At 43.3% G+C, this 12,468-nt stretch overlaps 1 long non-coding RNA gene, 1 other non-coding gene and 1 pseudogene across 2 annotated transcripts; all 3 read right to left on the minus strand.

Annotated features, from left to right (window-relative positions):
* Positions 1 to 523: 523 nt before the first annotated feature.
* LOC117149118 lies at positions 524 to 1,278 on the minus strand. Its single transcript, XR_004460047.1, has 2 exons — positions 1,239 to 1,278; positions 524 to 867 (listed from the first exon to the last, which is right to left on the minus strand). It is a non-coding gene; the product is annotated as an uncharacterized LOC117149118 (long non-coding RNA).
* Positions 1,279 to 2,957: 1,679 nt separating this feature from the next.
* On the minus strand, positions 2,958 to 10,354 carry LOC117149120 (annotated as a pseudogene).
* Positions 10,355 to 10,749: 395 nt separating this feature from the next.
* Positions 10,750 to 10,928, minus strand: LOC117149119. Its single transcript, XR_004460048.1, has one exon. It is a non-coding gene; the product is annotated as a 5.8S ribosomal RNA (ribosomal RNA).
* Between the last annotated feature and the right edge of the window lie 1,540 nt (positions 10,929 to 12,468).

The raw sequence follows: 12,468 nt of genomic DNA on the forward strand, positions 1-12,468 counted from the left end.
ATATATTTTTATATTTGATTTGCGTTTTTTGCATACAAAATTGATATTTTCACAACGATCTTGCTTCACTGGAGGACAACTCTTGAATGATCTAAAGAATTTTAATATTGCCTTACCATAGCTGTGGTCTGTGGCAGCGACGTAGACGACGCTGGCTTAGGCGCCATAGATGTCGCGCCAAAATTTTTTATTATATATATTTTTTTTTTTTAATTTTTTCCGTTACAAACCCTGTGGTAGTAGTTGTGTAATACCCGTGATCGGACGACATTTACCGTTTCTCGGCTTAGCTGTATTTAGCTGTTAGTCGTGAGTCGGCGGTGGCGACTCGCAACGCCAGCCAGGCGACGTCGTCGACGCTAGGTAGGCGCCGGAGTCGTGGCGCAGAACTGCCGAATTGATATACATGCTATATGTGTATGTATGTATTATATGTGTGTTTGTATATATGTATTTTTTTGTACGTTTTGTATGTATGTTCACATCAGCTACTGTAATGTAAGCGAACTATTCGACCGATATGAATTCGGCACCTCACACTGCCATATAGAGGATAGCGTGTGAACAAATAGAACACGGCTAACGAATACACTTGCTGATTGAACATTTCGTTGCGGATGGGCATAGGCGCCTGTTTCATCCGTGAGCCTAGGTGGCCCTTTGTTGATCGTTGCGAGTGGGCATAGGCGCCTGTTTCACTCGGGAACCTAGTTGGTTCTTATGCGATGCACTTAACTTGTATACATTTTGCTAATAATATTATTCCAATCTGCATTGCGTGGGGTCTTCGTCCTCGGCTCTTCTTCTAGTCCAATGACGAGTCCGACTGCGCCAGTTACCAGTCGTGGGTTAGGGTAACTATGTTTCCTAGTAGTATTGGTTATGGAATGTTTAAACTGTTCTAATTAAACACGTCTTCGTTGGTTGAAGTGAACAAAACGAATGTTTTTTAATAGTGATAATTGTGCTGCTCACAGGCAGCTCTTATATATATATGTGTGTGTTTTGCTACATAGTTCCGCAAGTAGATCGCTCTGTCTCTGTCTCGCATACTTCTGTAAGTTGTGTGTGTTTTGCTACATAGTTCCGCAAGTAGATCGCTCTGTCTCTGTCTCGCATACTTCTGTAAGTTGTGTGTGTTGGTGCTGCTCATAGTCCCGGTTGATGGCATAGGCGTAGTACGGGAAGTCTGCAGGGGAACACTGAAAGTGGTAACTCTCTGTCCCTGTCTCGCATACTTCTGTAAGTTGTGTGTGTTGGTGCTGCTCAGAGTCCCGGTTGATGGCATAGGCGTAGTACGGGAAGTCTGCAGGGGAACACTGAAAGTGGTAACTCGCGCGCGGTAGTTGGTTCGGCCACAACAGTAATGATGTTGAGGTCACTCCATTCCCACTCGTCCGCACTGGCGGCAAACATTGTCCTTCTGCCGGCATTCGCTGACCTTGTGGTCGAAACCCACGCATCTGTGGCAGGCGTATGTGCGGACCTGTGCTCGGCATCGGAATGAGAACCACTTGATGTAGACACGACCTACATCAAGCTTCGCCATCGCCCGGTCGTCTACCTCTAGCGTCACATTTACTGTGGCGCCGTCAGTTACCGACCACGCCTTGGTCAGCAGGTGCACGGACTTCTTAAACTGGGACATAGTCATTTCGCTGTCGAAGTTATTTCCATGGAGCTCCTGCATGAATTCCTCAGGGCCGATAGCTGTGTCGACGTCATAGACGACAACCTTCGGCTTCTCGGCCGCATTTCGTGCCACATTTAGCCCAACTTCAGCGAACCTCTTTGATGCTACCACCTTCTGCAGCTCTCCAACTGAAGGAGTACGAATGATCGCACCACCACCTCGGCGGAGCTCACGTACCTCATGTACTCTGACTCCGAGGGAGGGTGCAACCATCGTTCGCACCTTTTCCGCTATAGCTTTCCCCGATAGCGCAGGGTCGTCGCACTTCACCACCGCTGACCACGTCTCGCGAACCTTGGTGGTCCGCGGGGCAGCGATGGGTGCAACCTGTGACATCTGGGGAGCATTGGCGGCCGTAATCTTCAACGGATTCGACGACGGCGGCGGCGGTGGCGGCATAGCGAGCCGCGTCTCCAGTTCTCCACACCGGAGCATTAACGCCAACACCAGCTCATCGTAGCGGCTGATAGCATACGAGAGCTCTTCCGTGTCCACTTCTACTAGGCTGCGGAAGCTGGTTCTCACCATGCGCTGGGTGGCCGACAGCTCTGCCATCATAGCTGCTTGCCCAGCACGGGCGGCAGCGGTAGCGGCAGTGGCAGTGGTGGCAACAATTTTAGCAGCAGTGGAAACGGCGAAGGCAGCAGTGTGGTCGGCAGCAGGGGCAGCAGTAGGATCAGCAGCGGTGGCAGCAGCGTGGGGGGGGGGGGGGTTGCATCGATGGCAGCGTTTGCCGTAGCCGCCCGGGCGTCCTCCAGCGACGAAAACGCCTCCTCCAGTACACCAACGGGTTCTGGCACTCCATTCGATGCCAGGGCAACCAATTTCGCCTGCGTCGGCGCCGAGCTCTTAGAGGCCAGATGGCTTCTGCGCCTGCCTCGTCTGGACTTCCTCGAGGCACTACTTCCGCTCAAGGCACTCGCGCTGCTGTCGCTCTCCATCGGCATAACTCCGATGGTGGCTCCTCCTACCGTCGACGCCAGCAACCGTATGCTCGTTTGCTCAGTGACAAAAGGTGGATGCTCCAGAGCTCCACCTATCGGTAGAGTCTGGTAGCACTAAAACTGTCCCTAGACACAAACCCTAGTAGTGACTGCCACCAATAAGCTTTTTGACAGCTGCTCAAAAAGCTTACTCGAAAAACTTACTCGTAAGCTCGCCTCGCAGCACGTGCGGAGTGGAAAATTTCCAATAGTTTATTGTTAATAATTTCCAAACCGCTTGTTTTTAACACTCGACAATTTTCGCTCGACTTACGCGGAGCACTAAATCACCGATTTAATTACTTTCCAAACAAGGAAAACTTAGTTATTCGCAATCTGTACACGAGCGCAACGAAAACACGTCCGTCGTTAATCCATTCATGCGCGGCATCAGGTGATCGAAGATCCTCCTAATGTACTATGTTACAAATAACATTGACATCACATCCATTGTCGTTTATAAATAAAATATAAACTTTAAATGGTTTAGAAGCCATACAATGCAAATTGCCCCTTATTTATCATTGCAGTCCAGCACGGATACGACCTTAGAGGCGTTCAGGCATAATCCAACGGACGTAGCGTCATACCACTTTTCGCTCAAACAAGTATTGTGCCATTGGTCCGTACCTGCGGTTCCTCTCGTACTACGCAGGAATGCTGTCGCAACAACGATTTGTCATTAGTAGGGTAAAACTAACCTGTCTCACGACGGTCTAAACCCAGCTCACGTTCCCTTGCATGGGTGAACAATCCAACGCTTGGTAAATTTTGCTTCACAATGATAGGAAGAGACGACATCGAAGGATCAAAAAGCGACGTCGCTATGAACGCTTGGCCGCCACAAGCCAGTTATCCCTATGGTAACTTTTCTGACACCTCTTGTTAAAAACTCTTTAAACCAAAAGGATATTTGAGAGATGTACCGCCCCAGTCAAACTCCCTACCTGTCAATGTCCTTGAATTGGATCATACCTGAGTAATTGGAGTTATACCAAATTTTCAAATCAAAAATACATAAATGCATCGTTTTATTAAAGAATTTGTTTGCGATTATATAACAAACTCGTGATACTTTGATCAAGAAGCTTGCATCAAAACCCAATACCATAAGATATAATAAATATATCCGTATAATGGCTAGGAAATGATACACGTTCCATTTAATCAAGTAAGTAAGGAAACAATAAGAGTAGTGGTATTTCATTGACGATACCAAACCGAGGTCTAATATCTCCCACTTATTCTACACCTCTTATGTCTCCTTACACTGCCAGATTAGAGTCAAGCTCAAAAGGGTCTTCTTTCCCCGCTAATTATTCCAAGCCCGTTCCCTTGGCTGTGGTTTCGCTAGATAGTAGATAGGGACAATGACGACTTTTCAGATCTCTCCGAACTTGTTTTACGTGGCGTGTTCCACACTGAAGGGATTACAACCACGACACCCTGAACACCCACAAGTGGTGCATGTATCAACATGGTGTATGTGTCTGGATACGCCAGACAAGCGTCCCGGACTAGAAGCTATAGATAGGGACAGTAGGAATCTCGTTAATCCATTCATGCGCGTCACTAATTAGATGACGAGGCATTTGGCTATTTTTTTTTTTTTTGATCGCGGAGGTATGGAAATCTATCGAAAGATACTAGGTCTGTCAACACTGCGTGTGGTCAGTTTTCCTAGCATGCACGATTCATTGCTCTATCTGAACCGAAGTTCCGCAACGCCTACGTACTAAAACCATCCTCATAGCCATTTGTATATAACCATTATTTTGCGATGTTTATGCCTTTATTGATGTTATGCCAAGACAGCAAGCAAATGATTTGAACCAAACGTTTTAGCTAAGTCCAATCACGGGAAAACCCGCTCAGGTACATGAACTGTTTAAAACAACCGAGACTGCCTCTCATAACCTGGACGCTAATGATATGACTATCATATTTGCTGAGGAGACCCTTGCTGTCAATCTTTTAACGGATTGACCACTCCAGATCCCCCTCCAGTTCAGGGTGGCAGAATGGAATTCAATGTCACCTGCGGCTTCGAATCTGCGACGCAATTCAGTTCGTATGTCCGGTCTGTCGTATCTATTGATTTTGCGCTGGTGTGCATCATCCATAGAGTGTCCGTCTGTCACAATTTGTATGTCGATCACATCAATGTGATCTTGTCGTAGTGCCACCAGGTCCGGTTTATTAAGGCCGGATTCGCACTGCAGACTTGGTTCAACAATGACCACGCAGCCTCTCTCCTCAAGTCCCCGCTTGATTCGATTTACTACGCAGTTGTGTCTAGCTACGCGCCTCCCATGCGATCGGTAACATTTTTGCATTATGTGGTTTGTTGTTTCGGGAGCGTCACATCCTGCACGACACTGTCGTTCCAATTCGTGCCTTCCCCTTGTAGTACGAGACTTCGTGGGTAGGGCATTTATCCGCAGACGAATACCGTCTATATATTCCTTTCCTGTTAGTAAACGCGTGGGTTGATTAACCCACCCGTGTTGCGGTCCCCAATGGCCCTATTCACGGAGTCCGCTACCATCAACTGAGAGGTACAATTTGTTCGCCCAATATTTTTCTATTGCCGGACGCGATAACAATTCATTTTGTTCTGCCAATAATCTATCTCGGGCCCGTTGTTTTTCGGCTTCGAGGAAAGAGCTGGCTACCTCGTTTTGCGTGAGGTGAGGCCATTTAATGTTACTCAATCGTCTTAGCCTTAACATTGGAGCTACCCATCTTAGTGATGGAATTCCGAGACCTCCACTTTTTGGGGGTGCATGAATGAATGCTATCGGCACATCCAGCGGAAGATTTAGCCATCTTCGCACATAATATCTTATTAGTTTGTCAGTTTTTCGTAGGACGCCTATCGTCACACTCCCAAGGGCTAACTTGTGATAGAGCTGTGGGATAAGGACAGTCCTAAGGGCGAACATCCTCTGTTGTGGTTTGAGGGGGCCTTTGTCAATCTTTGTAGCTTTGGACCAATGTCCTCGGCCGGATTGCATCGAACCCTCCCGGTTGCAGTGAAGTTGATGCCTAAGTACTTCCACTCGTCCGTTCGCTTCAGTGATGGAATCTCCCTTGAGCCTACGTAGAAGCTCTGTGCCTCTAGCACGGTACACTTCTGTTTCGGCTGGCCCTTAATGCCAACGGTAAAACATTTGTCGGCATTAAGTTTGAGGCCGACGAGAGATAGAAAATCCAGCGTTTTGTCCAACAATACTTGAAGTCCCATTCGAGTTTCAGCAAATAGTACCAAATCATCTGCAAACGCGGCCGCGTTAGTAATGGCATTTCCGACTTTGGTACCAATTTCGCTGGGTAGGTTTCTAAGTAACCTGTCCATTACCAAGTTAAATAGAATAGGAGACAAAGGGTCACCCTGCTTCACTCCTCTGGCAGGGACGAATTCCTCTGAACTCCAACCGTCCCCATTGAGACTGGTACCGCCACCCTCGTACGTATTCTGTACGTAGTCAACGAAGCCCTTTGGCGCACCATAAGCACGTAAGGTGTCATATATAGATGCATGCGATAAAGAATCGAATGCCTTGCTTACATCTAAATTTGCTATGTAGCAAGATCTAAAGTGCTTATGGCTATGCCTCAAGACTAAGTCAACTATCGTCGCATTATCGGCACATCCGTCGGTAGGTAAGAAGCCACGCTGGCGCGGGTCCCAATTGATTGATGAGTTCAACCGGGTTGCCAATATTGCATTTAGCTGTCTTACCAGGACTGAAGGCACCGATATTGGACGAAAGTCTTGCGGTCGCTTCGCCGTCACCGTCTTCGGGATGAAGACCAGTCGGATAGAGTGTGGTAGATTACCGCACCATAGAATTAGGTTCATTATTCGCAACATAATACCTGACGGCACCTCCCTGGCAGATTTTGGAGTTATCCCGTCAGGCCCCGGAGATGAAGATAATGAGATTCTTGACGCCCGAAGGTCATGCTCCGTAATAGCAGACCAAATCCTCTCAAGCGAGTGATCCATTTGTATCACTTCTCCACTGCAAGAGCTTGGGCTAGGCTGAGTCATTACTTCTCTCCAGTAGGGAACCATTACTTCTTGGCTTGGCATTACCGACTCATCAGTTCCATTTAGCAAGGACTTGATGCATCTTCCTTTATGCTTATCCCAGTTACGCTGGACGACAGCATACTGCTGCCTTCTGCTTTCTCTCCTATTCCGAGGTCTCCGAGGAGGCCTCGTCAGCGTGTCTCGTACACCCTGTGCCGGAAAAATTCCCAAGAGATATAGCGATAAGCATTGGAGAGTGATTTCCTTTCCCTCGAGCTCTGCCCTGTCAATGATCGTTTGTAGCTCTTGGGCTCTCCATTTGGAATGGCATTCTACGGGGCTATACCCACGCAGTTTCCGCAAAATTTCCCTGTTCTACTGTTCGAGGGGAGTGATTGGAGTTGTTTCTGATGTTGTTACTTGGTGGTTTTGCTCACTTCTACTAGGGCGGCGCCTTATGGTTAGATTTGCAACTTCCGGGACGAGAGCAGATTGCCCTCTTATCTGCTCTATTTTCTCCTTATAATCGCCCCTCTGTCTTAGCTTTTTGATGGCTTCGACGCTGCGGTTTGCAAAATACACCGCTAGTTGCTTGTTCATGTGTTTATGTCCATTTGCTGTGAGCTCAACCTCCTTTCTCGCCATCATCCACTTCTCTTCCTCACTCCACCTTGACTTTATATCGACACGTCGACGTTCTTCATCAAGTTCGTCTGGGTGCCGAGATCGCATGTGAACACCGAGTCCTCTCTTGCTGTTAAAGGACCGTCCACATACTGTGCAGGGAACCCTAGATAGAGTAGCCGCTGCGTTTGGTTCATATTGGTCCTCCGGGAAGATATCCACGGGGGGTCGGGTCGTCATCAGATTGTGTAAAGTTATCCGAGGCTCGTTATTTGTGTTTGTAGTACCAATATGAATAAATTTCCTCTGGGGAACCAACCCATCGGAAAAGTTTTGCCGCTCAAATTAGCTGCTAAACAAGTTTAGCATTACCGGGGACCACCACGAGGAGGTTTTGAGTCGACTTGAGTAAAGGAGAGACTTGTGAGTTACAGAGTACCATTCCCTTTCCGTACATCATATGATATGACTTACGAATTACAGAAAAATACTCCCCCTCTGCTCGCAAATACCCCTGATCCCCATAGTTATAGTTATAGTCATAGTTACTCCCGCCGTTGACCCGCGCTTACTTGAATTTCTTCACTTTGACATTCAGAGCACTGGGCAGAAATCACATTGTGTCAACACCCGTTAGGGCCATCACAATGCTTTGTTTTAATTAGACAGTCGGATTCACCAAGTCCGTGCCAGTTCTGAATTGATTGTTAATTGATAATCGTTATAATTGATAAGAACTAATTGGTTTAACCCAAATAGTATTCTTAAAAATTTTAGCAAGAAAGTTCCACAATTGGCTACGTAACTAAACTATCCGGGGAACAAGTAACTAACATAAATCCTAGAAACTCTATTTACCCAGAACGAGCACATAAACCATGTTATTGTTTCCCAATCAAGCCCGACTATCTCAATCTTCAGAGCCAATCCTTATCCCGAAGTTACGGATCTAATTTGCCGACTTCCCTTACCTACATTATTCTATCGACTAGAGACTCTTCACCTTGGAGACCACCTGCGGATATTGGTACGGCCTGTTGAGAAGTTTGCGTGTCCCCACCATAAATTTTCAAGGTCCGAGGAGAAAATATCGACACAACAGTATATGTCATGCTCTTCTAGCCCATCTACCATATCTCTCTGCGAAAGACTTCCATGGTAGTACGGCTATAAAACAGAAAAGAAAACTCTTCCGATATCGTTCCTGTTGCCAGGATGAGCACGAGGCCCATATTTAATAACAAACGGATACTCAACAGGTTACGGAATTGGAACCGTATTCCCTTTCGTTCAAAATTATTCAAGTGTATTAAATTCGCTTTGTTTATATAGTTAGGCATTTTTGTTTTACTTGAAAATTTTCGGCTTTCGCCTTGAACTTAGGACCGACTAACTCGTGATCAACCACTGTTCACACGAAACCCTTCTCCACTTCAGTCCTCCAAGGTCTCATTCGATTATTTGCTACTACCACCAAGATCTGTACCAATGGCAGCTCCATGCAGGCTTACGCCAAACACTTCTACGCATACCATTGTACCTTCCTACTCACTAAAGTTTTAAAATTTATATCACAAGTAATATAAATCATCTACTTTAGCGGTAATGTATAGGTATACAACTTAAGCGCCATCCATTTTAAGGGCTAGTTGCTTCGGCAGGTGAGTTGTTACACACTCCTTAGCGGATTTCGACTTCCATGATCACCGTCCTGCTGTTTTAAGCAACCAACGCCTTTCATGGTATCTGCATGAGTTGTTAATTTGGGCACCGTAACATTACGTTTGGTTCATCCCACAGCGCCATTTCTGCTTACCAAAAGTGGCCCACTGGGCACATTATATCATAACCTTGAACTTCATATCAAGAAAGTTAAGGTTCTTACCCATTTAAAGTTTGAGAATAGGTTAAGATCGTTTCGACCCTAAGGCCTCTAATCATTCGCTTTACCAGATAAGATTATTTTATATAATATTAAGTATAAGTTCACCATACCAAGTATAGTTCACCATCTTTCGGGTCACAGCATATATGCTCAATGTACGTTCGAGTTAGAGGCATAAATAATATAAATATACATTATACATAACTATATAGAACGCCCCGGGATTGTGTTAATTAGCTATAAATAGCTAAAAAACTAATCCCATTATTAGTCAAGTTATTTACGCTATTAGGTTTACATCCCAATAACTTGCACATATGTTAGACTCCTTGGTCCGTGTTTCAAGACGGGTCCCGAAGGTATCCTGAATCTTTCGCATTGTTAATCATACAAGAGCATATAATAAACACAAAAATCAATGATAATTATGCCATTATATAATTCCGAAAAATTAACGCTCTGTAATAATATAAATCTATCAGCACTTTATCAAATTAATAACATTTATTCTGTGTTAAAATGCAAGCAATTTAATTGGAATAAACTATAAGTTATATTTTATGATAAATTTGGGATATGCTAATAGATTACAATGTCCTTATATGGAAAAAATGCACATTATTCTTAATAATATTATTTAAATATTACAATTTTAATGATGAATTTTCCATAACGGATATTCAGGTTCATCGGGCTTAACTTCTAAGCAGTTTCACGTACTGTTTAACTCTCTATTCAGAGTTCTTTTCAACTTTCCCTCACGGTACTTGTTTACTATCGGTCTCATGGTTATATTTAGTTTTAGATGGAGTTTACCACCCACTTAGTGCTGCACTATCAAGCAACACGACTCTTTGGAAACATCATCTAGTAATCATTAACGTTATACGGGCCTGGCACCCTCTATGGGTAAATGGCCTCATTTAAGAAGGACTTAAATCATTAATTTCTCATACTAGAATATTGACGCTCCATACACTGCATCTCACATTTGCCATATAGACAAAGTGACTTAGTGCTGAACTGTTTTCTTTTCGCTCGCCGCTACTAAGAAAATCCTTGTTAGTTTATTTTCCTCCCCTAATTAATATGCTTAAGTTCAGGGGGTAGTCCCATATGAGTTGAGGTTGTATATATAACTATATTTTGCCATAAATTCTTTATATATAAATGATAAAACAATCAATTAAATTCGTTATAAATAGTTCCAATAGTTCTTGTAAGCAAAGTTATTTTTTATCCATTTAACGAACCAACGAAGAATAATAACAAAACCAAGATTTTTCTTTTTCCGAATCATTAATAAGAGACAATTCTAGATGAAAAATATTTCAATTTTTTATGCTAGACATTTCTCAGTATTATTTGATTGAAAAAGAAAATATTTCTCTTCGTTTTTTACATTCAAATGTGAGATAATGTTTTTCATTTCTTTTTTAATATTATGAATAAAATCATTATTTAATCCAATAATATACCATAGGCTTATAAAAAATTTATAAACAACTTAATTAGCATAGTCTTACAACCCTCAACCATATGTAGTCCAAGCAGCACTATAAAATTAATTAAAGTACATAACAGCATGGACTGCGATATGCGTTCAAAATGTCGATGTTCATGTGTCCTGCAGTTCACACGATGACGCACAGTTTGCTGCGTTCTTCATCGACCCATGAGCCGAGTGATCCACCGCTTAGAGTTTTATAATTCATTTTTATATAATATCAATATTGTTTTTATTGAAAGAAATTAAAAATACACCATTTTACTGGCATATATCAATTCCTTCAATAAATTTATTTTTATACCTAAAAATAAATGTTGCGATATGTCTTAGTTTCATATAAGCATTATGTATCATAATAATCTGGTTATGGTTTGCTATTTTGGGTGACACATACTGCAAAATTTATATAAAACAATAACCTGATGGATGATAGGTACAAACATTGTATATTTTAGGTTGTTGCATTAGCCAACGTATGCTCATAACATAGATGAACAATACATATTCGCCACGCGTGTATATTATGGTCCATATACACACACACTTATTTCGATTACCACATTCAAAATTATTTTAATTTTAATTCGACTTCTACTTTCAAATTTTGTTTAGTTTCTTCGATTTCCATTTTCGAGAATTTGTTTTTATAGGAAACGCCATTGTAGTAGTAAGTACTGCCACAAATACGCACAACAACATTAATAATGTTAAAGTCTTTTTATGAGGTTGCCAAGCCCCACATATAAAATAAAAGCCATCTTCATTTTATTTTGACTTTAACTTTTGATTCCGTGGAATCATTTTGTAATATTTTTATTTTGGTAAATTGTGTTTATTTGTATTATAACAAATGTTTATTAACGATAAGGATATTATACAATAATGATCCTTCCGCAGGTTCACCTACGGAAACCTTGTTACGACTTTTACTTCCTCTAAATAATCAAGTTCGGTCAACTTTTGCGAAACAACCGTAATACGCAAGGCGTCACAGTGATCACGTCCGGAGACCTCACTAAATAATTCAATCGGTAGTAGCGACGGGCGGTGTGTACAAAGGGCAGGGACGTAATCAATGCGAGTTAATGACTCACACTTACTGGGAATTCCAGGTTCATGTGAACAGTTTCAGTTCACAATCCCAAGCATGAAAGTGGTTCAGCGGTTTACCCGGACCTCTCGGTCTAGGAAATACACGTTGATACTTTCATTGTAGCGCGCGTGTAGCCCAGGACATCTAAGGGCATCACAGACCTGTTATTGCTCAATCTCATTATTGCTAGACGCAATTTGTCCATTTAAGAAGCTAGTGTCCTTATAATGGGACAAACCAACAGGTACGGCTCCACTTACATAAACACATTCAAACACAATAAACATTTTACTGCCACCATGAGTGAAGGCTACATAAGCTTCAGCACCCTAATCCTGAAGATATCTATTTAATATATTTGAGTCTCGTTCGTTATCGGAATTAACCAGACAAATCACTCCACGAACTAAGAACGGCCATGCACCACCACCCATAGATTCGAGAAAGCGCTATCAATCTGTCTTACACACTTATGTTCGGACCTGGTAAGTTTTCCCGTGTTGAGTCAAATTAAGCCGCAGGCTCCACTCCTGGTGGTGCCCTTCCGTCAATTCCTTTAAGATTCAGCTTTGCAACCATACTTCCCCCGGAGCCCAAAAGCTTTGGTTTCCCGGGAAGCGACTGAGAGAGCCATAAAAGTA

This window comes from Drosophila mauritiana, unplaced genomic scaffold (genome assembly GCF_004382145.1).
Source record: "Drosophila mauritiana strain mau12 unplaced genomic scaffold, ASM438214v1 U_151, whole genome shotgun sequence".
In the NCBI taxonomy this organism is placed as follows: domain Eukaryota; kingdom Metazoa; phylum Arthropoda; class Insecta; order Diptera; family Drosophilidae; genus Drosophila; species Drosophila mauritiana.